We start from the raw sequence: 24,004 nt of genomic DNA, 5'->3' as shown, positions 1-24,004 counted from the left end.
TGTATATATATATATATAATTAAAAATAATTATTATAAGTAATGTCAAAATATAATTGCGCTTTTTTATGCAAGAAATTGATATGATATTAGTAACCGCTGAAAATTTCGAATACGAAAAAAAAAAAACAATAAAAAGGAAACGGATGCTTTAATCGTATCTAATATATTTTAATAAAAAAATGCATATGATTAAAATATTTATAATTATTTTAGATATACCGTTTTATAATCTGAATACATATTTTTCTATGATACACAGGTTAACATTATATACTACAACTTCGCTGTTGCGCATCGTACTGGTGAGTTATATGATATTATTTTTCATTTTAATCTCGAGATAAAATATACAGGGTAATTATGCATATTAAGGCCGATCTCATAGATTTCAACGACCTTGATAAATATTATCAAAGACACAGTCCTAAATAACATTCAAAAGATTTTAGCCGTCGCTCATTTTTTATTACAAAATTATTAACAAAATAAGAATAAAGTATTAAATGGAGTATAATAGAATTAGATAGAAGACCAGATTATATAGATACAAGTGAATATTTTATAATACACATTTATTAAACATTTTGTTAATAATTGTTTATAATAAACAACAAGCGTCGGCTAAAATCTTTTGACAGTTACTCAGGGCCGTGTCCTTGATAATATTGTATATATCCTTGATAATAATATTCAATTGAAATGTGTGAGATCGGCTCTAATATGCATAATTATCGAATAAATAAGAGGAAAATATTTTTTATTATTTGTCTTTATATAAATTGTTTGATATTTGAACTCATTATTTAATAATTAATAAATAAAAATATTTAATATTCTGTTTTTGATAATTAAATGTTTATATTTTTGAAAACATTGCTCAATTAGCAATTTAGAAATTTAAGTGAAGAAAAAAAAATTGTAGATATTAAGTCGATATAAAAATAAATATCAAGAAAACATGCAATACAGATAGAAACGTTGTAAAAAAAATAAATTTACAATAAAATTTTACAAACAATATTAAAATTTGTTTTTAACGGTATGATAATTGATTATTTATACATATAATTATATACATGCTGCGGGATAATATGAAATGGACGATAGTAGGCGAAACTCGTTTTAGCCGAAATATTTATGATAGTCTTAGGATCATAGTAATTAATATTAATTATTAGAACGTATTTTAATGATAGTTAATATTGAATTTATTGAATTGCATTCAGGACAGTTTTTTATCGCAATGACAAGTGACGCAATATGATGAACATGTATATCAAAAGGGGTCAGTGTTACACCTGCCTTGTCTCGTCGAGTACAATAACACGGGAATTCTGATCCAACGATCGCGAAAGTATCTTCCTCTTGCGCTCTCCACCCGAACGCGACTCGTTCTACCATGGGGAACATAATGCCGCGCGGAGCAGGTACTCATAACGCTCGACCAACTTGTTGAGATATAGCCCGGATAGTGTTTCAATCGCCGGGTCCCCCTCGGACTACGAGCATCGACAATGATACGTGCACGTATGCAAAACGTATTACAATATTGGATAGCGGGGTTATGCGTCACGATAGTCGAAATAAATCATCCGGCAACAAGTACCGACGTATGGCTAAGGAAGTCTTAAATAATTTAGCAATTTTTCGACGCTACGACCTTAAGGTCACGCCAAGCATCGCGTAAATCCCTTTGGCTGTGGCTCGTAAGGCCCTTCTCTTTCTTTCTTTTTCGCGCCGACTGGAAACCGAGGGAAATCGCGTGTTTGTTAAAAAAAAAAAAAAAACGCGTATTCCACGTGCTTGTGCCCGCGGTAATAAAGATTCCGTGCTTCGCATATACCGCTGGAACGTTTCTCGCAAATCAAGCAACAAAACGTCGTGTACTGCGGCGAATATTATGTAAGCGTTTCAGCATGCAAAAATGAAACCTGTCCCTTTGCTAGTTTACTCCTCTTTCTAAAAGCTTAAAAGCAACGAGAAAAATTTCTAATTTTCAGTAAAGAAATTTTAGTTCCTCGCGCGTTTCATTTTTTTTCTTTCTTTTTTTTGTTTATATCAAAATTGGAGATACGTAAGTTTGTTCATTTGCAAATGTACAGATTTCTGTCCACTTTACTAAAATCAATATATTTGCTTTTCTTTTCTATGCGTATGTATTAATATTAATTTAAAGGTGAAGCGCGCTACTATTAGGAAGTTTCGAACATTTAGGAAGAGAATGATAATAAAAAATTAAAATACATAAACCTTTGAGTATCGTTGTTGAATTTCAATCATGTAATTATATATTACGAACTTGTACTATAAGATAAACAATTCCCGCATTGAAAAGCTATAATTTTCGCATTTATACGAGATTGCACCAACATGACACGATTAACATTGTGTTTAAAGACGACAAAATACCACTTGATTTCTCGACTATCGCTCACGCGTATTCATGCGTGCGTATACGTGTTCTCTGCTCTCTCTCTCTCTCTCTCTCTCTCTCTCTCTCTCTCTCTCTCTCTCTCTCTCTCTCTCTCTCTCTCTCTCTCTCTCTTCTCTTCCTCTGCCCTTCTCCGCTCTCTTTCTTCTCTCCGCTTATAATGGCCAAACACATAATAAGGAGGGCAAAACGCGAGGCTGTGATACGCGATATATGTAGGGCGGCTAACAATGGAGCACACCTGAGTATGAGCTGGTGCGTTTGTGATGGCTTTGGGGAGGTAGAAGGTACCGCATGGTGCACCGGTATGAAATTTGGGGGAGGGAGGAAGAAAGAAAACGGGAAAAAACGAAGAGGCTCCTTGCACGGAGAAAGGCACGAGAGAAACGTAACAATGCTTTCAGCCTCTCTGCTGCTATTTCTTCTTTTCGTTTTTCTCCTCCTCCTCTTCTTCTCTTCTTCCTTCCTTTCAACAGTAGCTGACGCTGCTATCCCGCGCTCCTTCTCCGATCTCCCTTGTCGACGTGTTTGGGTGCCAATGCCGATGCTCTCCGATTTGTTCGCAAAACACCGAACACAGGCGGTCACCTGGTATGCGCGGCATTGTCCAACACGCGTGTGCGTGACTTGTCTCACTCACGTTCCCGTGTCCTCTCGTAAGGAGCAGTTATCGGCAGAATGCAGCATTCTCTTGCGTACGAATAGAATTCTCCAATATAGCGACATTTATTTTTATAATATTGAATGTTATTATGTTTGATAACAGATGAGAAAAATGTATCTTAATTTTTACTCGCGTATAAAATTCTTTCGCATAGTATAAGAGCAAATTATAAGAGCTATAGATATAATTTTTTTTTTATTGAATTCATTCTCTCTGTTCATTTATTTATATTCTTTATCTTAGAAATGTTTACCTAACAGCTACGTAAGTGTAGCGTATTTAACTATATGATTCTTGAAATGTATTTGGCGTTATGTCTACAATTCTGCTTGACGCCGTTAATAACTTCCCTTTGATCAATTACTTCTCAAGTACTTTTGACATTAATGTTTTTCCACCGCTGCGAGAGATCATTAACCATTGCAGGCTCGTTGCTCCCGACATTAAAATTTAAAACGGTGGTGATATAATTACGAGTAGCGGCTGAGATTTGCTCTCCCTGAGAATTCTTGCGAATCGTCACTAATAACGTACTGTGAAAAAAAAATTAATAGTTGCGTCTAAAAAAAACTTTTATAACACACACACACACACGCACACGCGCACACACATATATATGTATATACACTCTAATAAAAAAAAAATATACTCCACAATATATATTTGATAGGATATAATATTTTTAATTATTGTAGGATTTCATCTTACAATTACACAAATATTCTGATGTTTATGAAGCATGTTAAAATGTTTATGTTATAGTCTACATTCTGCTTTTCAACAACATTGAGCATGTAAGAAAAAATTCAAAGAAGTAGATTGTGTAGAAAAAAATTATATATCTGCATTCGTTCGTTGCAAAAGAAATATCTGTACGCGCATATTCTGCAATAATGTAATCATTATGCATCGGCATCTCGTTGTGGCAGCTATATTTAATTCTTGTAAATTATATTGATCCCGTCATTAAAGTCGCGGCGAATGAGAGTTACTCGCGATGGAATGCTGCAGAAGAAGATCTCCACACATGCTCAAAGACTATACGCGGGATTCTCGGGCAAATCGTGTAAGAGGGAATGGATGTAATCTAAAGTGTACGTAACGAAAGAAGCTTTCACGCAGTATCGGATTATTGCTCGTCTAATAACTACCATCGATAAAAAGGAACGTTGCTAATTAATCCGAGAGTATCGAGCCTCTTTTGAAATCATGAGATATCTCAGTCATTCGTGATCTGTTAGAGTTCAAAAATGATTTTTTTTTTTTCTGATTTGATAGAGAAACTTAATCCAGAGAAGCTTTGATCCAGATTAAATTAATAAAATTATCAATGAATTTGTTTATGGTAGAGATTTTTATTTGCTGTACATATTCCTAAAAAGCTTTGTTAAATATTCCTTATAACCTGTCCCTATGCACGCTAAGAATTATGACAACAGTTAGGAGAAAGATAATTAAATCTCCAGAGTCTCTTAAGTGCCGCTCTTTCCCTCGTCCCTTCGACGGTGTTTCCTTCTTGGTACAGCGAGATAGTTATTTCCTGTCTGTCCATCGTCCGTGCTACGTGACCCTCAAGGCCGACACGGATACGACATGGATGAGTGATCTTGTCGGACGTACGTTTAAGATGAAAACGCATCTTCCTTCGATTAATATTTATTCGTAATCTCACATGGTTCGAAGCAAACGCGCATACTGCGTTCGGTTATACTTTTATCGATGGAAGCTGTTACGTCATATTATACAATGAATCTAGATAAAGCGCGTCATGTTCGACTTGCAAGTACGAGCCAAAGGTTATGCGTCGACTACGCTTAAATAACGATATGTCGGAACGCGTAACGGTGTTAGTTAAAAGGCTTTTCAATCCAAACGTCATTTACGACAATTCTTTCTTCTATCCAGTCGTAACTTAACAGAACTTACCTTTATTTTAACTTGCGATTATACGACGGCTAATGTAATCCTCGAAAGACTGTGAAATGCAGTTACGATCGAACGACGACACGGATTTCGTCGGTGAACAATAACACTACCGCGATACGTATATCGGGTGAACGGTGTACGGTCGTAGTTGATAGATGAAAATCGAAGCAACCTGATCCAAGGGACCAAGGGCCTGCTGCATAATGGGAAGGCTGCCCTTAACAATCGTGTAAAAAGACGCCGGGCCGTTTTAGATTGAGGAATATTGGGGCATTGTGAGAGGCCGCACGGTCGACATGTGTCCGTATGCATGTATGCGTTACGTGCGTTGACAATAGGAAGCCCAGTGGGTGCGTTAATCCGGCGTGTGTGAGGCTGGACTGTGGGAATATTTCGTGAAGAGAAAGGAACAGAAGAATTGAGAGAGAGAGAGAGAGAGAGAGAGGGAGAGAAAAAGAGAATGGCGGCGATGGTGGCGGGGGAAAGAGTAAGACGGTCTTGGCTCTATTGTATCTCGGCGATACTATCTGCCGGTACACGCGATGCCTCTGTCGGCTCGTCGACAGTGTTGACTCGCGTTTAAAGTCTCGTACATTTGTGTGTGCGAGCACGCTCCTATCCTTCTCTTTCTTTCTAACGCGGGGCTCGGCCAGCAGTAATTGCCGCGAACGACGTACGGACCGACGAAGAGTCGAGACAGCGATCGTCTCGCGGACAGTTCTCTTCGTTTATCGAAGTTGCGCGGCGCACCTTCATCCGGAATCGATAAACTCATTGTCTACCGTAATTCACGATCTCCATCGATGCCTAATAAGAGAGAGAGTCTCATCGGAAGCGTCACTCGTATGAAAAATGGAAGGAAGGGCGCGAAGACAATCGGAAGATGAGTGAAGCTCGTGAGTCACTCTATACTTGCTTTTCTCATCAATATTAAATTTTTTTCTCATTATATTACTCAGGTTATTGATTATTCCGCGACATACTTTCAGCTATACATTATCAAGTTATTTTAAATTATTGCTAAGAATGAAAGAAATATTATTCGTGGCAAAATTTTTCCTTTGAAGAGAAGTTAAGTTCGAGCTAAGAACTCAAATCTATGATGTTTTCGTTCATTGATAATAAAAATTTGAATATTAAATTTTGCATTAAAATTTCGTGGAACGATCAATCTCAGATGAACGAGAAAGATAGCGGAATAATTGTTTCTTATATACTGTATAATCTCGAATATTTTACATTTAAATAATTATATAAATTTAGGGAGTGATTATTTTCGCTTTTTATAGATATTTTTTCATTTTAATTTAATATTTTCACCACAATTTATCAAATAATGAAAGAACAATTTTACGCGTGTGTTTTTCTCTCAAGTATTAGTCTTTATTCCTTATTATTACAAACAACTTTTGGTTCTTCTTCGATGCCGCGTTTCCTTATCAAAGGTTGCAATTTCATCCTTCCGGTCGAGTGGTTTCGAAATTCCAGCTCTGACGGGCGACCCAACGACGTCTTCGCGCCCGTTAAGAGTCCCTGTTCTAATCTCGAGAGCGGATATCGAGTCGGTGTACTATGTCGCCGGTGATCGGTCAGAGGATCGCTCTCTCGGAAAAGTGGCCGGGTATTTTTGTAGTCCGCTGAACGTGGGAATGATTTTGAGACTAGAGCAGCGAGAGGGAAAAGGGTTGAACGAAGATGAAAGAAGAGAAGAACGGGGCACCTGGACGTCTCCCCGAGAGCCAGTCTTCTTGATGCGCGAGCGTGCGGGCGCACAGATCACACATACACGCGTATACAGAGCTCTCTCTTGCGAGTGCCTACGACGGCGCTCACGATGCAACACACGCGTCGTCCCGTGTATGCACGTTCATGCAGTTTGTAACGCGCGGAACAGGTATTCTCCCATTGAAATAAGGTAACGTCGCGAATATGAAATATATCCCCTTGTACAACTTGATAATCCGTGGTTACCATAAATCCTGAGTGATTATCCGCGTGTCTATTTATAAGCCTCATGGCGTCGCCCTTACCTTCGCAAGCCTCATCCCACCTCCCTCGCCGCATACCACGCATCTCTCTCCCGCCCTACCTCTTTTCTCTTTGTTCGGTTATTCTCCCAATATTCTCGTTTTCTTCTCGACGATGTCGAGCGGGATCTCGAAAGACTTGCAACGTTTATACCTATGCGCGTGTCATGGCTTTCTACGGTATGCGCGTAAGGCTTCGGAGATATGCCCGATAGGATTAATCGGCTTACGACGAAATAACGCTTCGTTTTCGCGTCGAGAAGCGAGAATGATTTGTTGCCGAACCGTTTGTCCGCACCTGCGACAAAAGTGTTGATCGGCTGAACGAAGATGTAACGTGAAGAAATCATAATGAACGATAGGCGATGAGAAACGACGCGATCTTTTCTCGTAGAATAATACGATAATGTACAGTATACGTGCACGGGGCATAATAAATAAAAATATAGTCAAGATTAATTGTCTAATTCTAAATAATAGTGAGTGAATTTATAGTATGAGGGCAGTTAAATAGAGCTGCAAAGCGGATTTGTCTTGGCGCGAGTTTACAATCCACGCGAGGCTGGAGAAAATGCAAGAAAATGTATTGAGTCAGAAGATAATAAATAATTCAGTTTGATATACGAGCTCCAATATCGGCGAGATCTCACCGCGTGTCGTCCGTATACGGATATGTGCGAGTGGGTTGTCGCACATTTTGCCTCGTAGACAGATATATGCATATCGATCATTCTCGATGCATTGACAGCTTCATTCGCGAGCATATTCCATGGAATTACACCTCCGCGTCTGAGTCCCCTTGCTCTCCTTAGAGATTTCAAAATATATCAAAATACCTTCTCTTTTTCATAAGATGACATAAACTCATCAAGATTGTAACTGTAACGACGCTCGTTAAGTTTAATGTCATCAATCACTATTTGCTACCGTATTGTCTTTACGTGGAAACGTGGAAAATATTGCTTCTAATGATAATTTAATATATGATGAAGAAATTTTACCCAAAAGAAAGAGAGAGAGAGAGAGAGAGAGAGAGATTGAAATCTATTTTATTAGATTATATTTGATACCATGCGATATAAAAGTCACATTCTTTATCGTACATCAAATATTTCATGTTTTAATGTTACGATTGTTTAATGGAGTCATTCAGATTGTCGAGTGTCAGGAAATGGCGCATAAACAAAAGAAAAAATAATACAAATTGCTAAATTAATTCATTTATATATTAATTAATATTTTATCCCGTTTTAAAATAGTCAAAATATTACGATACAAAACTCAAGTATAACAGCGAATAGTTTAAAGCGAAAGGTAATCGAGCGTCGATTTATCCGAGATAACGACGTCGCTAAGTATGGAGAATGATTTTTGATTCGCCCGCATTGAGGAGGTCAATACTGAGAGAAGGCGAGGAATACAACCGGGAGTATAACATCGTCGCCATAGGCACTGTGCGGTAAGCTATTAAAAACCCAAGTTATGAATGAAAGCCGGGGCTGAAATAGAATGGCATGCCGGGTCCCGCCCACAGGAGCAGGTACGAACACCACGACTACGACTCAGCCTCGGCTGAGACCAAAGTTTCGAAAGATTCCCAAATAGCTACAGACGATTACCTAGCGTGATGCGCAAGTCGCCGCCTCGCGCGCGCAGAACCGGTAGTCGAATCTTCGGATAATTTAATTATTATCCACATGTCAAAATCAACTTGTTCCCGTCAATACTCGTCGCTAGAGCTCTATAAAAAAAAAAAAAAGAAAAAATAATTGTACAGAAGAGAGAGTGTTTACATAGACGATTCATCGACGTGTTAAGAGTTCGTTATGCGCTTCTTGACGCGTTTAATATTCTTCGGGAAGACAAATTTATAGAGTGGATTTATGAAGAGCTTTATAATCGAGCGCAACGTACACGTGTGCGAAGTCGAATGTACTTACATTTGAATTTTTTCAATTAAACATGTCGAGTTGTATGTGAGCACTAATTCGGTGATAAATACATATAAAAATTATAAATTTAATCGATTGAAATTCAACCTTAAGATTTAATTTCTGGAAGAGATTCGGTGTCCGATCTGTCACATTCTTGACGTCAGCAGCCGGTATCCGGAGAGCCGGCACTCGGTGGAGCATCCTGACGATTCAATTAGGATTCAGGCACGCCAGCGAAAGGTCCGGATCTCGCCTCTTTTACCATCTTTTTTTCGTGGTATAATCGATCGCCGATTTCACAAGAGATCCAACCGATCGTACGCTCCGTTGATATATGAAGTTTAGGAACCAGATGCAAGCAACCTGTGCGTCTGCAAGGTATCAGCGGATCTTCAAGATGCGGTTTAAATGACAATATAATAAGCGCATCGAGAAACAAATGATTGCTCCTTGTCCCGCAGATCATTAATTTTAAATATAATTCAATTACGTATTTTGTACGTGGATTTTTCATTAATATAATTGATTATCAGTCTCGGTAGTTTATAATAAACACGAATTTTTTTTTCATAATTTATATATATATATATATATATCATTGCAACGAAATACGAACAAATTCGACGCGATAAGAACAAAGTCGCTCGAGGATGGGTTCTCGCAAATTATCTCGAAGTGTTATGCTTTGCGCGCGGACAATGTCGGGAGTGTTACATTTAATTAATCACAAAAGAAGAAAACCCTATCGTTATACTACTACGTCGGGTACACAGACGAGTCGCCGACGAGACTAAGGAAGTGAGACCAAAGCATCGGACCAAGGGTTGAAAGCCTCGACGAAGCCATCGTCGAGAAGCGTCGCGGGACAATGGAGCAATCAATAGGGTAATGTGAGGACACTTTATCGAATTATCGATGCGGTCGACACTGGCGTACCTACGGTCAATGGACACGGGTACCCTGCTTTTCGAACGAACCCTTACTCGCCTCACTGTCGCTCTTTCTCTCTCTCTCTCTCTCTCTTTCTCTCACCCGTGTCTATCTCTCTGCCTCGCTCCCTCTGGTTACCCCGCAGTCCTCTCTTTGCTGCTTTCAATCTGTCTATCCGCGTCTCTTTCTCGCTGGTTCCCGTCAATGTTCGGCGACTGATAGAGCCGGAGCATCCGCGCCGTAACAAGCTCAGTCGCCCTTGACACTTTGGGCCGTTAATGTCCGAGAAGCACGCGATAAATCCGGCCCCGAACGAAAGGCGTATTTCCATCTTACCGCGGTGCTATCCCGGGAGTGTCCTTCGGTGCAGGAATGAGTATCTCCGCGGCGTATGTCATCTCTCGCACTCGCTAAAGATACTGGTTTGTACGCTTGTCCTATTTCTGTACGGTGCGTCCCTACCTATTTGCGATCATCGCATCAAACAAATTGCAAAATCTTTTATCTCCTCTTTTTCTTTTTTTTCTTCCTTGTAATAAAACGAAAATAATTAATGGCCGCTGCATGTGACAGGTGAACTTATAAAATCGATCGATCGATCGATCCGTAAAACTTTATTCCGCAAGGTTTATCGTCTTTACTCTTCTAACACTTGTTCGTGTACAAGATAATTTCTCTAATCCTCAATACATAAATCTGTTTGTCCAATCCGATTCCACAAGAGAATCCGTAATGCAGAAGAGTCGCGGACGACAACGCGCAGTTAGAAAATCCGGTCGTGAGTGGGCTTCGCGCCCGAGCGCAGCGAACATTTAACAGGGACGGTAGTGGGCCGATATTTTTACGCGGTCTCGGTGTCACATATTTCATGTCAGTTTGACTGGGAATTTTTTCTCCGCATCTTTGTATCGAATATCGTCTCGCGCGTATACGCGTGTACACGCATGCGCTTGTATAATTGCCACGGCCGGTCTTCGGTGTCCTTATCTTCTTCGCGTGGTCTCGCGTCGTCCCGCGTCGCCCCCGTGTCGTGTCTATCTCGCGAAGCACGCTCGATTGACCGCGTGTGAGAACACGATATCGCACGAATGAGTTATGATCCCTATTCGTGGATTTGCATACCGATTCATTATGCGCCGGTGGAACTGAAAATTGGAACGCAACGTGGCGCAACAGAATCAGACGCTGCATGTGGAACGTCGAAGGAGGGCGGCAGCAGAAACGATAAATCAAAGGCCTCCTGCTTCGCGTGTCCCTCTCTCCCCTCCCTTCGCTTAGCCTCTCCCTTTTCGCGAACCGTATGCAAATCGCGCTCGCCTTAATGACGAACGATGCTACGGTCCAGGGAAAGAAAGGAACATCGCGTCCGAAAAACTTTCCGCTTTTCGCGTACCATGTTTATCGCTTCGAATGTGCGAATTCGCTCGGCGAAGGCCGTGTGCACAGATGTACTAAATTGCGTACAAACAAATCACTTTGGCACGATGTGCGCAAACACAGTTGTGTAACGCTTCGTAATGTTGGGTAATTCGATTTATATAACGGTAGTGCTATTGTCGACGCACGTTGTTCTGTTTCTCGGATTTCTTAGGAATATTTGACAATTATTAGAGTATTAGAGTATTATTGCCACGTTTTTCTTCAACCTATTTCAACCAAGTTATCCACGCTACGTTCTCGGCCGCGAATAATTATAAAAAACGTAAAGATCAATTTAATTTAATTATTATTACGAATTATTCTCAACAATAACCATTCTTACTTTCTCCAGTAGTTATTTTTCGCTCCGTTAAATAAGTAAAAAGAAAGAGAAAGAAAATACAAAAGCAATGAAGGAGAGGAGAAGAGAAGCGTTTTTGAAAGACGGATGAACGGATCGTCTGAGATAAGCGGAGATGACAGGTGAAATACGTAGGCGGAGACGGGACAGATAGGCCGATACATGATGCTATTCGCGTTGATATTCTTACAGCTACATCTTCTCTTTACCATTTATTATTTAATATTGATACACTCGTGCGATTCATTTATGATTCACTAAATTCTAAAAGAATCGACAGAAGAGACTATAAAGTATACGATCATTTGTATCTTTGAACTAATTATCCAATATATATATATATATATATATATATATATATATACACTTGTATATAATTTTTATAAAAAATTTACTTTATATATAAATTAACTTTATAAATTTGTAATATATCAATTCTCTTTTAATCAATAATTAATATTCGTATGATTTTTATATTAGAAATAAATTAATTCGAGATTATATAGACGATCAAAGATGTTATACTATTCGTTCCATCATTGTCTTATATGACACTTTGATCCAAGTCTCGTCCGTTGTCCACGGAAAACATACATACGGATCAATGAGTATACGCATCATTCGCGAACAATTCGTCATTCTGGTCTAAACGATGGCAGCATAGATAAAAACAGAGAGATGGGAGCCCGCGCGACTGCGTTAAAGCGCGCGTATCCGCGGTTAAACAGCAACGGCAGCAGCATCGGCAGCAATACCGGGAGTAGCAGAAGCAGCAACGGACACCCCTCCATGACCGCAGGCTGTCTATCCTTTCGTCTTTTCTCTCTCTTGTCTTACTTCCTCTTGGCCAACGTTGGTTAGCCCCGACACCCTCTTTCCTCACAATATTTCTCTCTCTCTCTCTCTCTCTCTCTCTTTCCTTCCCGGCCGATTCTTTGCCTCTCTCACTCTACCTGGATCTCTCATCGTTACTCTCTGTCTTGCTCTCTCCGTATCTTCTCTCCCGAGTCTCTTTAGTTTTGTACGCTACCTACCTGCCTTGTGGCTCGCTCGTATCGTATCGTATGTAAGTGAAGCGAGATGCTGTGGCGCGCGCGCGCGCGCGCGGGACGAGACGTGGCGGGGCCCCTAAGACCGACGGGTTAGCTGTGTGCGGCACGACGTGGCGTTGTCTCCTAGCGTGTAGGCACACGGCCCTCTCACACGTGCTCACGCACGTACGCGCACCGTGCGGCGCGATATAACGGGGAAGACGAGAGCACTCTCGCGCGAGGGAGATAGCATGTCGCGGAGTGTACGGGCCCGTACACCAGGCTCCAGCATCCGACACATACAGGTGCGTAAACGTGCTCTCCTGCGCTCTCCCGATTCCGCTCTCGCGATCGCGTGAGCGTAATAGGGTACGTTGTGTACGCGAATGAGAGAGAAAGGAAGAGAGAGCACATACATGCGTGTGTGTGTGTGTGTGTGTGTCTGGTACCGCGATTGTGTGCGCGGCCGGTGCACGAGAGCGTGGGCTCCCCTTCCTCCGGAGCCACACTCCACCTCCTCCTCTCGGTCTCTACCTCCTTCTTCTACCTGCCGGCCCGGCCGACACACATGTGTATGTGTACCTTGGTCTTCAGTGTAAGATCTGAACCAGTGGAGAACGCACGCTATTGTTATATCATTATCATTGTCATCGTACGTAGCCGTTCGTTCGCGCCCGTTCCCGCCGCCGCGGTGTATTGTGAATATTTCACGTCGACGCTCGTGCGGTACCGCGAGGTGGTTGGTCGAGACGAAAATCTATTCCGAATTAATCCAATCGGTTGGCCATGCGTGTATGTACCAGGCGCCGGGTGTGAACGAGAGAAATGTTCGGGCACGCGTGAAACGTGCGGCGAGAGATCCATTCCATCCCTTCGCGGCCGATACGCGGATCTCCGCAGGATCGAGTGGCGATATGGGGGATGCGTGCTGATACCGCGTTCTCTCACGGTACGGGACAGTACGTTGTAAACACGTGGGAAATTGCACCCGTCGATCGTCAACTGTCAACTTCATCGTCAATGTCATCGTAATATCGATTCTGCTGTGAGATTTATTGGCAAGTGAATCCTTAGGAAAGGATCATCTTTCAAATTTTATTTTGCATTAAAAAAGTTTATAGATTTTTCGTTAAGAAGGCGGGTTGTCGAGAAATATTGTTAGATCCAACATTTCTATTTGTCGTCCACAAATCTCACAATGATCAAAATCTAAAGCGTCTATCATCGATCGACGTTGAGTTTCTAACTAATCGACAGCGGTCGGATGTAATCGATCAAAAAGTAGATCAGGATTAGAAGGACCCGATGACGGGGAGGAAGCGGAGGAGGCTCCGAATCTTGATAGACGAGAAGGGCAGAATAGGTTGGAAGGAAACTATGGACGATGCTAATTAAAGCGATTAGACTTTGGGGTTAATTGTTCTGGAACGCCAACTCTTGCATGATCCCACATTGATGCTGCTATCGTGCTTGTTATCTTCGTATCCCTTGAAGCAGGACTGAAAGGGCGAACGATCCACAACCGGGCCAATTTGATGAGCCTTGAGAATCTTCGTTGTTACTTACACAAGGCTGATCTGAGAAGATTGTTTGATCGTAAACGAGACGTTGGGTTTGGTCTACCCGAAAATTGTGGTGCTAATTACTTATGCTGTAATGTGTCATTGGCTTTATTGACAATTATCAAGTGCGTTTTCTATTATGGTGGAAAACGTTATCGATTTTAAATATTCTTTTCTTCTTCTATAATAATTCTATCTTATTATTATTTATATCTATAATTTTCTATAATAATAAATTTTATTATTATACATAATTTCTCTTTTTTCTATAACGATTAAATCAAAATTGTTAATAAGCCTCTTTTGGTTTTATACAATAGTTTATACTTTAATTATAATAAACGCGTAAAATCGACTCGATATACTGCGCGATCGATATGATCTCGATGATTGCTCAATTAGTTTTAAACGTCAATACATATAGTGTATCGCGAAAGATTCGTCCGGTTTATCTGGCTTTTTGTGATTAGTGCGAAATATCTCTTTCTCGGATCGCCCAGAAACGTGGACTATATAGTGTGGGGTGAAACACCTTGACGAAAGTGCAGGAGCTTTAAAACCTCGTGTCAGGTGTCATTGAAAAGAAACAGCGAGTTAGTGCGAGTTTTATTAGAAATTGGGTACGCGGACGAGTAATCGTGATGACGAGTGATTCGCACAATAGACGCTTCGCTTGTTCGGAAATAGCCAGTGGAAACTGACGGTAAGCTGCTACGTTTTACTATAATATTTTGCTCGTAGTGAAAAATATTGCGCTTTTTCAGCGAGATCAGTATATGATTTAATACGCGAATAGTAATTCTATGTCTTGCTGTATCACGTTTTACAAACACCGCGCTTCTTCGTCGAAGATACGTTATATGGGAAAGATACGTGGACATGGTATAGATTAATCTTTCGCAGACGTTGGTAGAAAATTCTTCGCGTCATTATGTCGAGAATATATCTTGACTCGCGTGCGCGAAGGAAGAGGCAGTCTCTCAAAAATGTCAATTAGGCGCGAGAGCAATTCGCAGAACCAGATGCGATCGATCTCTCACGTCGCGAGCACGGATTTTCAGGTAATACGCGAGTAAATGGAACGATAAATCCTTCGATTGTCGAGCATCGTTCGGCGACGCGTACCGCCGTAAACACGGCGAAAGAGAGAAGACGATCGTTGTCCAATTCGAGCAGTTATCGCGCGCACGTGATCGCGACATGATGGCGGCGGTCCGATTGATTCTCGTCGCAAATAGCAAAAATTGCGCTCTCGCTAAATCCGGCTCGGTCACGTTCGCGATGTAACTCGTCTCGCGATTCGCGACGCGAGACAGTTCTCGATCGGTGATCCGCGGCAGCGCTTTCGGCACTCTTCGATTCGTCGAAACTCGCGCATTATCCAAGTAATCCGCGTCCGTTTCCTTCCAGGAGGTCGGTTCTCGTTTTGGTCAAACTATGCCCGTTGAATGGAATCTATCGTAATACGCTGCTTATTTTAATTAAAAGCACGCAACCATCTAAACGATCGCGGCCGCTGCCGCATGTGGAACAATCGTCAATGAGATCGCGGTTACGATCGCAAAGATACGCTTCGCGTCAGTGGCTACCGGTGCATCGCTACCGACACGTTCGACTTTCTCGTATTTTGCGTTTATTTTTCACACGCTTGCGATGAAAAATAAACTTGAATCAGCCACGCCGCCGATAGACGTGGAATAAGGAAAACGCCCGATGATTGCGCTCGGAAAGTTGTCTCTGTCGGTTAGGTTGTGTAACGATTTCCTTGAAAGAATCTGTAAAAGTTATTCCTATCGCTGCATCTTCCTTCGTGTATTTTTCTTACTATTAACTTATTATAGATTCACACATACATACACGCATCGCGCGAATTTTATCTTTTCGCGACCGAGCACGTCTGATAATAATCTGAAAGTACAAGATAGGCGTGAAATGTTTAGAATGAACTGGCTAAGAATTATACAATCTTGCCAATTGTTGCAAATGGCTCGATACGAGAAAACGTACATCTTGTTTGATCATATTTTGTAATCCCCCAACACAATAAATTATTAATCAAAGCACTTAATTGTTCCTAATGTAACTAGAAATTTCTCGGGACTTGACGGTCGGTGGAAATTGTCTATAGCCTGTGTATTATTCTGTTTCGTTACACGTACGCGGATATCTCAGATATATTGTACCAGGGTTGGGAAAGTTACTTTATAAAAGTAACTCGTTACCGTTACCGTTATTTTTTCTAAAAAGTAACTCGTTATCGTTACTCGTTACTAATTTTAAAAAGTAACTCGTTACCGTTACAGTTACTAAAAAGTAACGAGTCGTTACAATTTCCGTTACTTTTTTACAATACAAACTAATAAATTATTTTGCATAAGAAAAACTTTTAAAAAATTGTAAGCAAGATTTCATTCAAGGTTTATTACAAAATAAATGATTAAATTTTATCGAAATTCTTTATTAAATTTTAATAAAATTTGTTGCTCCATAGTATCATCATTTAAATGCCCTCTTTGTGGTGTTAATACAGAGCCACCGATGCTAAACATTCTTTCTACAGATGCACTGCTTGGTAGAGCTGTATTATATTTAATAAAAAGTTTTTTAAGTTTTGGATAGTCGTTTAACATTTCTATATTACAATTATTTGATTTTAAAAACCGTTGCAATACTTCTTGTTCAGATTAATTTTGCACCGTTTTTTGCTCAAAAATGAAAAAATCATCGCGATCGTCAGATTTTCCAGCTTTTGAAGAATTTTCAGTTGATCGGATTCCCAATAAATCCTCCAAGTAATTTTCAGCACGTTTTCTTTTTTCTCCGGTTAACCAGTTTAACTTAAATTTTGGATGTAAACATGCCGCTATTATTAATTCTTTTGTTTCAAATATTGTAAGAAATTTAAAATCAAATATAGTAAATTAAGCGACATTGTTTGTTTTATCGAAATTAATACTTTTGAATCAATAGTTTAAAATAAAATAATATTTTTCAATTAAATCCTTATTTAAAATTAAATAACATATGTATTAATCAAATTAATAAGTTACCTTTTATTTAAACCTTGCTGAATAGCTTCAACTAATGAATGGCAATCTATAAGGTCAGATTTATTGATATTTTCAAATTTTCGTTGCAAGGTACTTAGAACTGGTAGTAAATGAGAGCTCTGCTTTTCCGAAAAGATAAAGCTCTCATTGGATATCGCGCGTCGCGTCATCGCACTGGTCTGCAAGAGCCATAAGTTGATCAATCACATTCAAGCATTTTTTCAACATTTTAAGAATGCTAATTGGTTGATTTGCTTACGGCTTTACGGTTAAGATAAAAATTTTATCACGCACAATAGCAAGAATAATATCTTAAATAAATCAAAAAATTTGAAAAAAGTAACGATAAAAGTAACTGTTAAATTCGTTACTCGTTACCGAAAAATGTAACGAAGTTACTTTTTCCATTACAAATAAAATTTGTATCGCCATTACCGTTACAGTTACCGAAAAAAAGTAACTGTAACGGTAACGGCGTTACAAGTAACGCGTTACTTCCCAACCCTGTATTGTACAATGTGCACAATGTGGTTCCATCGAGTTATTAAGTCAATTCTGTATCGCGGCATTTGTAACCGGAAATTAAGATGTCGAATAAATGTTACGTTTTTAGTTTAGTTCCTTTTTCATAGGCACTCATGTCGTACCTTGCCTCACTTCGTCGCTCTTTTTCTCAAATTCTAAATACACACGGCGATGTAGAAAATTTACAAAAATTTATAAACAGATGTAGTTATCTTTGACACCTGCCGCAGTTCCGTATCAGTACTTTCATTGCACGTTATACCTGTTACGAGATCGCGTTCTCTCGCGTTGCGTATATTTGATAGCGGTCATTTTTAGTGGCCATAATTTTTACTTAAAAGGAGTACCTGTCAACAGTGATTTGGGTAGCGCGTGAAGCGCCGCTTTTATTGTACGCATGGGAGGAGACAGTCCAATTAAGGGCACATTTGTATACTTAAGTGCGCCGATATCGATGCATAAATCGGACCAAGCTCGACGATTTATAGCTCGAGCGAATGTCGTAAAACGTCTACCGCGAGATACGCACGGGGAAGCCGGACCTTCCCGTTCTTAGAATCCTCAATGGATACAGATATTTAGGTAAGAGAGTACAAGACGAGTTGTAATGCATCTTTCGCGATGATAAATCTATTGCAAAGAATGATATCTAAAAATACATATTAAAATTTCAACAATTATCTTTAGTATTTTAAAACTTTCCGTTGAATGCTACATATCTGATGATAAATATTTCATGCATCGGAAAAAGGGAACGAATAGATATCTTTATACGTTAAATAATAATAAGTAATCGATTTATTGAAAAGACGCATATTTTTTTTATAACACACTAGCCTTTAATTCTCCCGTAATAGATCCGTCTGTGATAAAAACTGACTTTGAATATCACTAAAAACTTGTCAAGGAAACATCTCTCGAGCTTACCGCGCGCAAAGTCAACCCCCGAAGCACGCAACGTTAAACCTTTTACGCGCTGCGTCACAAAGGAAAGCGAGACGTCGCTAACCCTTATAAGATAATTCTTCCTCTCTCTCTCTCTCTCTCATTCTTGTCAAAATGTATACGCGTGGCCGCGATGTAAAATATATTTTCCTTTGTCGTAAATCTTTACTTGTTTCTCGCGTGCTCTTCAACGATCAGCGTTGAGTTACGTCGGTATTTCTCAGAGCCGTTTCGATGTGTTAGAAGCTCGTAAATGTGCAGAATGAAATCCTTTAGAGCACGGCATATTCATTTTGTACGTAACAATTTACATGTAAATCCGCTGTGCTTGAACGTAAAGACCATAGGATATCGTAATTTTCCGCATCAAGAGTGACGATATTTTTCGTATATATCAAGCAGATATGCGCTAATTTTTATGATATTGTATGAAAAATATATTTCTCTGTTAATCCTGCTTTATTAAATGCGAATTAAAACTTTGAATATCGTTAAAAGTTGTCGTTTTAAATATTCCATGTCACATACATTTTTTGCGAGGTAATTAAATCAAATGCTTAAAATTTCTCACGATATGTATATATATATTTTTCTTTTCAATACTCTTTATTATTGCCTAATCGACACGTTTGATCCATCATATATACCGAGATCTCTCCCAATCGAGCAATATTCCCATCGCGTGAGCTTGCTGTCAATCGCGCATATTTGAATATAGTCACGTGTCTGCATGATCTTTCTCTCGATTTGTCAAGATGCGTGCGATTTGATGCCAAACGTAATCGGCAATGCTACGTATCGATATGGAATTTTTGCGAAACAGGTGGTCTTGCCCATATAGCGAATACAATACGAGCTCGTCGTTCGCGTATCGCGCGATCTGTCTTCGTAGCGAATCCTGTTCGCCTTGGCATGGAAAATGCACGCCGCGTGTCCTAATAGAGTTCTTTGTTCAAAATCGAACTCAATTGTTACGGCCGGTTATTCAGAGTGGAACAATGTCCGATCGACCAGTTTGTCTCGAAACGCATGCGTCCTGCGTTCGCCGATCGCGGTATGCATGATCTTATCTCGCAACCCGGGGCGAAATGCAAATTGAAGTTTTCTCGCATAATTGGTCCTTTTCAAGCGCTTACCTATCTAAGAAACGCGCATGGACGAACGAATTAAGTTTGCCGTCGTTTTTATCGAACGACGACATGAAATATAAATATTGAAACGTTCGATACTCATAACATCCATTCTCGAAGTACGCGCGACAAGTTGATTATCTCGTTACATCGCGTGTCCGGTCGCGCTCTTTACATAGGAAATTTAAACTGAAGTTGCGTGTGTTGGGGCCAGAAAATTGAAATAATTTCTAATAATTGTACAAATAATTCGTATTTCAGCTACTTAAATTAAAAAATTTAAACCCATGTAAATTACATTGTATATAAAATATGTCAGAGAGAGCGTCGGGCGTTATCGAAATCTGATCGTTATGAAAAAGAAATTTAGTTTTGATAGTTTTGCACGCGTATGTTCATTATTTTATACTTGGCGAAATGATTCGCGGCAAAGTTACCTGACCCGTTCGCCCACCGGGCCTCATCGAATCCCCCCCTTTCCACGAAATAAATATAAAAGATCAAAGCAATTCACGGATTTAATGTCCGTGGGTTCGTACCCATAAACGAGGCAACCGATGCCAGCTGGGAAATAAAGTGAGGTGGGTATTCTTCCCGCATCCACGATAGCTTTCATCTTATAGCCTAAGAGACAACACGCCCACTTGACGATCACCTGAAAACGATCCCGGTTCTCCTAATATCCAAATTATATCGAGATTAGTTGTAATTAAAATTAAAATTCGAAAGTGCATTTGTGTCCGACTAACGAAGCGTATTTTTTTATCTTGGTCGACGATAAAATTTTTTTAGTTCTTCTTTCTATATCGAAATACGCTTTTATTCGACGAGACAATATATTTTATAAAAGCCACATTATACATTTGACAAAACGGAGCACAATTTTGTCGCGATACGCGATCGTGTCGCGATCGATGAGATTCAGAGAGATCCGTAAATCTTCAAATATATCTTCCCATTTGGAACCCCTCCAAATTTTTGTTTAACCCGACGCATCTACCTGCGCGTGCAGGACATAACCTGCACCTGCTTACGCTATCGATGAAACGGTCATTGACCCGGCCAACAGGTACCCTTCGGTCTTAACGAGTTTACTTCTCGGACCCCAGAAAATGTCAACGAGAGCGAGTCATCGTAGTGTCAACGGATCGCCGATTGCGAACGGTCATTTGCGCGGCGATCCTTAAAGGGCCACTTCTTCCCTCTTCCCCGCTCTTCTGCGTTTCCATTTTGCTCTTTGCAAAGCACGATCCTTTATAGTGGCGAATCTGGCCTCTGGAATCCCGAGGCATTTATCGGTGGAGTTAATACAGGTGAAAGAAGAGAGAGAAAGACTGCGCACGTTTTCGTAGTTGCCGTTGTCGTAATGAAGCGAGCTCTCCTCCTCTCCTTTCGTTCCCTCGTTCTCTTTCTCTCCTTCTTTCTCCAAATGAATGGTTGGCGTTTCTCTGTTGTTGAGCGAAACACGATGGTTTCTCGACGAAGAGAGGTTATTCCTGATGGGTGGAAGGTCGGTATCATCGGAAAGGGGTGAGAGGGGGAGGAGAAAGGCCAAAGGAAGAAGGCAGGGCGACGGTGGGCCTAATTAGTCAGGGATATATCTGGAATCTCATGGAGGCTGAGTTTTGTAGGCCTCCTTCAGTTTTATGTACGCAGGCGGATTTCTCTCGTGGATTAGCATACAAATCGATTTAAACTCGAGATAAATAGCCACTCACAGGCTCCTCACACGGAGCCGACTTCGGGCATTATCTTGTCCACCGTCGAGATTAACGCTTAATGCTTTATACTTTACAGCCGGGGAGCCTCCCCGCGCTGCCTCCTGCGGGTACCACTATATACACTTAAGTACGTACCTGCGTTTTGTCATGACACCGTCGAGTGGTGGCTCTTCATCTCTTCCTCTTCCTCTCTTTCTCCCGTCCCGGCGTGCCCGCCTCGCGCGTTTCACGCCAATGTGTTCCTTCGTTACTTCATGCCGCGACCGATCGGGCAAACTCGTTTCCGATTAATCGAAACGCCGGATCATCGTTTGTGCAATAACGGCTCGCCAATGCGGCGGATCATTTACGCTTTACATCCTCGATGGATTTCACGGCAGTATTCGCGGACGTTCTTTACGCACGCACGCGCGCGCGCCGATACCGCTGTGCTAACGCCGATAAAATGAACTCGAACATATGCTATTATCGTGTTACGCGAGTTTATGCTTTGTCGCGCTGCGCTATATTATCTAGTAGATACACGTAGAGCGAGATTGTATCGTGCTAGTCCGATTAATGCGAAGAGGAAGAATAATTTGCATACATCGAACAAAATTGACAATTCGTGGATATGCCTCGTGGATATGCTTCTCGCTACTCGGATCTCGAGTGTCGCGAGAGATATTGTATACATTCGCTGACATTTTATGACGCTTTTACACCGGCTTCTGTAGCATTACCGTTCCTAATCGCTAATAGTTACATTAACGTTTTATATTCGGCGCTTTAACGATTAGCATATCTCTCCTCTCTAGCATAAACGGAAATACAATGTTGGCGCGAGTAGACGAGTTATAACTTTTGCACGCTCGTAACAAGTACGTCGTTATTCGATCGTATAACACGGTTATGCCTTTCGGAAGCATTTACAATTTCGAAAGACAACCTTATTTTATATTATTGTCCCTCGTGGTGTATTTATTGCTTGGCCGATCAAAATTGCGTTGACTTTATGATTATCTCAAAATGGTCGATTTATGTATTTAGCCTTGAATGACGATGAATTATTCGTCGAGTATAATGCGAGCGATGCCGTTGACTTCACCGATAGAAGAGGAACGAGTTTCGATGCCGCGTCCGATTTCTCCGCGATGCACGAGATTCGTTGTGTTTTAGCGGAATATTCCGATTCACGACGATTCAAGGTTTCGAATAGCAAACGTCGTTCGGATAGTCATTAACGAGACGCGGATACACGTGGAGATACGAGAATCGAATCTCCCGTGAGATTAGCCGTATCGTCAAGAGAGAGAGAGAGAGAGAGAGAGAGAAAGAAAGCTGCTCGTTATACCTTACTCTTTTATACTAATTTATACCGTTATATCTCTCCTTATACTCGTACGGAACTTGTATTTTTTAATTGGCTGTTGCGTAAAGACTATAAAACTGATTCTCTTCGATTAATATATCCATTCTTTATATATTCGCTGTACCATAAATTTTCTTATAAAATTCGATATATAATAAAATATTCGTCATACGTGAGTGAATTCACTATTTATATGATTAAATTAGTTTTATCGTGTTTTCATTCTAAGATTATTATATTTCAAACTTTTTAATATTAATTACAACTCTTTTATTATTAATACGCTTTTATCGTTTTATAACGAAGAGGCAAACGTGTACTCGTAATGTTAAAATGTCCTATTGTTCGATGGTATTTCTTGAGAAAAAATAAGTCAACGATAAGTGAGACATACCGTAAAAGCAGATCTTCCTACTTTGCATTCTAACAATTATCATAATTTAATTAATTAAGAAAAATTATTGGAAACTACAAATAGCCTAAGCTGTTTAGATTTGACGATGATATCATACGGGTTCGGCTTTGTCGCCGTAACGGAAAAAAGAACTTATTAAGCGGTTATACTATTCCACTTGTGTATTTAATTTTCGCTACTGGGTACATCACTCAGCATCGTATTATCTCTCCGTTGTTTATTTATTTTGTCCATCTGTTGTATCTAATAACGCTACAATGGAATAGCGTGCGCTTTCGCGAACGTTCGGCATCCGTTCGTTCAATTAGCGATTATTTTGTTTGTACCGGAATTATCATCTCGCGTGTCCCGATGAAATCATTAACGGCCGACTTTTAGCCTCGCGGCAAGCGAGTCGGATCGCTTCGATTGATCTTACACGCGATCGTGTTACAAATACCGGTCGCGCACGTAATAAGGATGGCGAGGCTGCATTTCGGCGGCTCGCATGGCATACGTCAATTAATGAGTTCGTAATACAAAGACTTCTAATGCGATTCCTGATAGCCGGCCTCGGGATAATAACGTCAATCCGCCAGGT

The 24,004-nt window shown here is 40.4% G+C and overlaps 1 protein-coding gene across 3 annotated transcripts in view; it reads left to right on the top strand.

Annotated features, from left to right (window-relative positions):
* The window catches only part of Sox102f (transcription factor Sox102F), a 150,194-nt gene that overhangs the window by 306 nt on the left and 125,884 nt on the right, over positions 1-24,004 (top strand). The window contains exon 2 of one of the 3 annotated variants that reach the window (XM_070304700.1): positions 262-304. The gene's annotated coding sequence lies outside the window, so the exon portion shown is untranslated. Of the gene's footprint in view, positions 1-261; positions 305-13,410; positions 13,784-14,706; positions 14,991-24,004 lie in introns of those variants that run through there. The other 2 variants (XM_070304702.1, XM_070304701.1) reach the window with 2 other exon arrangements.

The sequence above is a fragment of the Polyergus mexicanus genome, unplaced genomic scaffold (assembly GCF_030449975.1).
Source record: "Polyergus mexicanus isolate NDT 795.1 unplaced genomic scaffold, iyPolMexi1.0 SCAF_12, whole genome shotgun sequence".
In the NCBI taxonomy this organism is placed as follows: Eukaryota; Metazoa; Arthropoda; class Insecta; order Hymenoptera; family Formicidae; genus Polyergus; species Polyergus mexicanus.
Note: the sequence above shows the minus strand (reverse complement) of the source record. Positions and strands in the feature narration are given on the sequence as shown.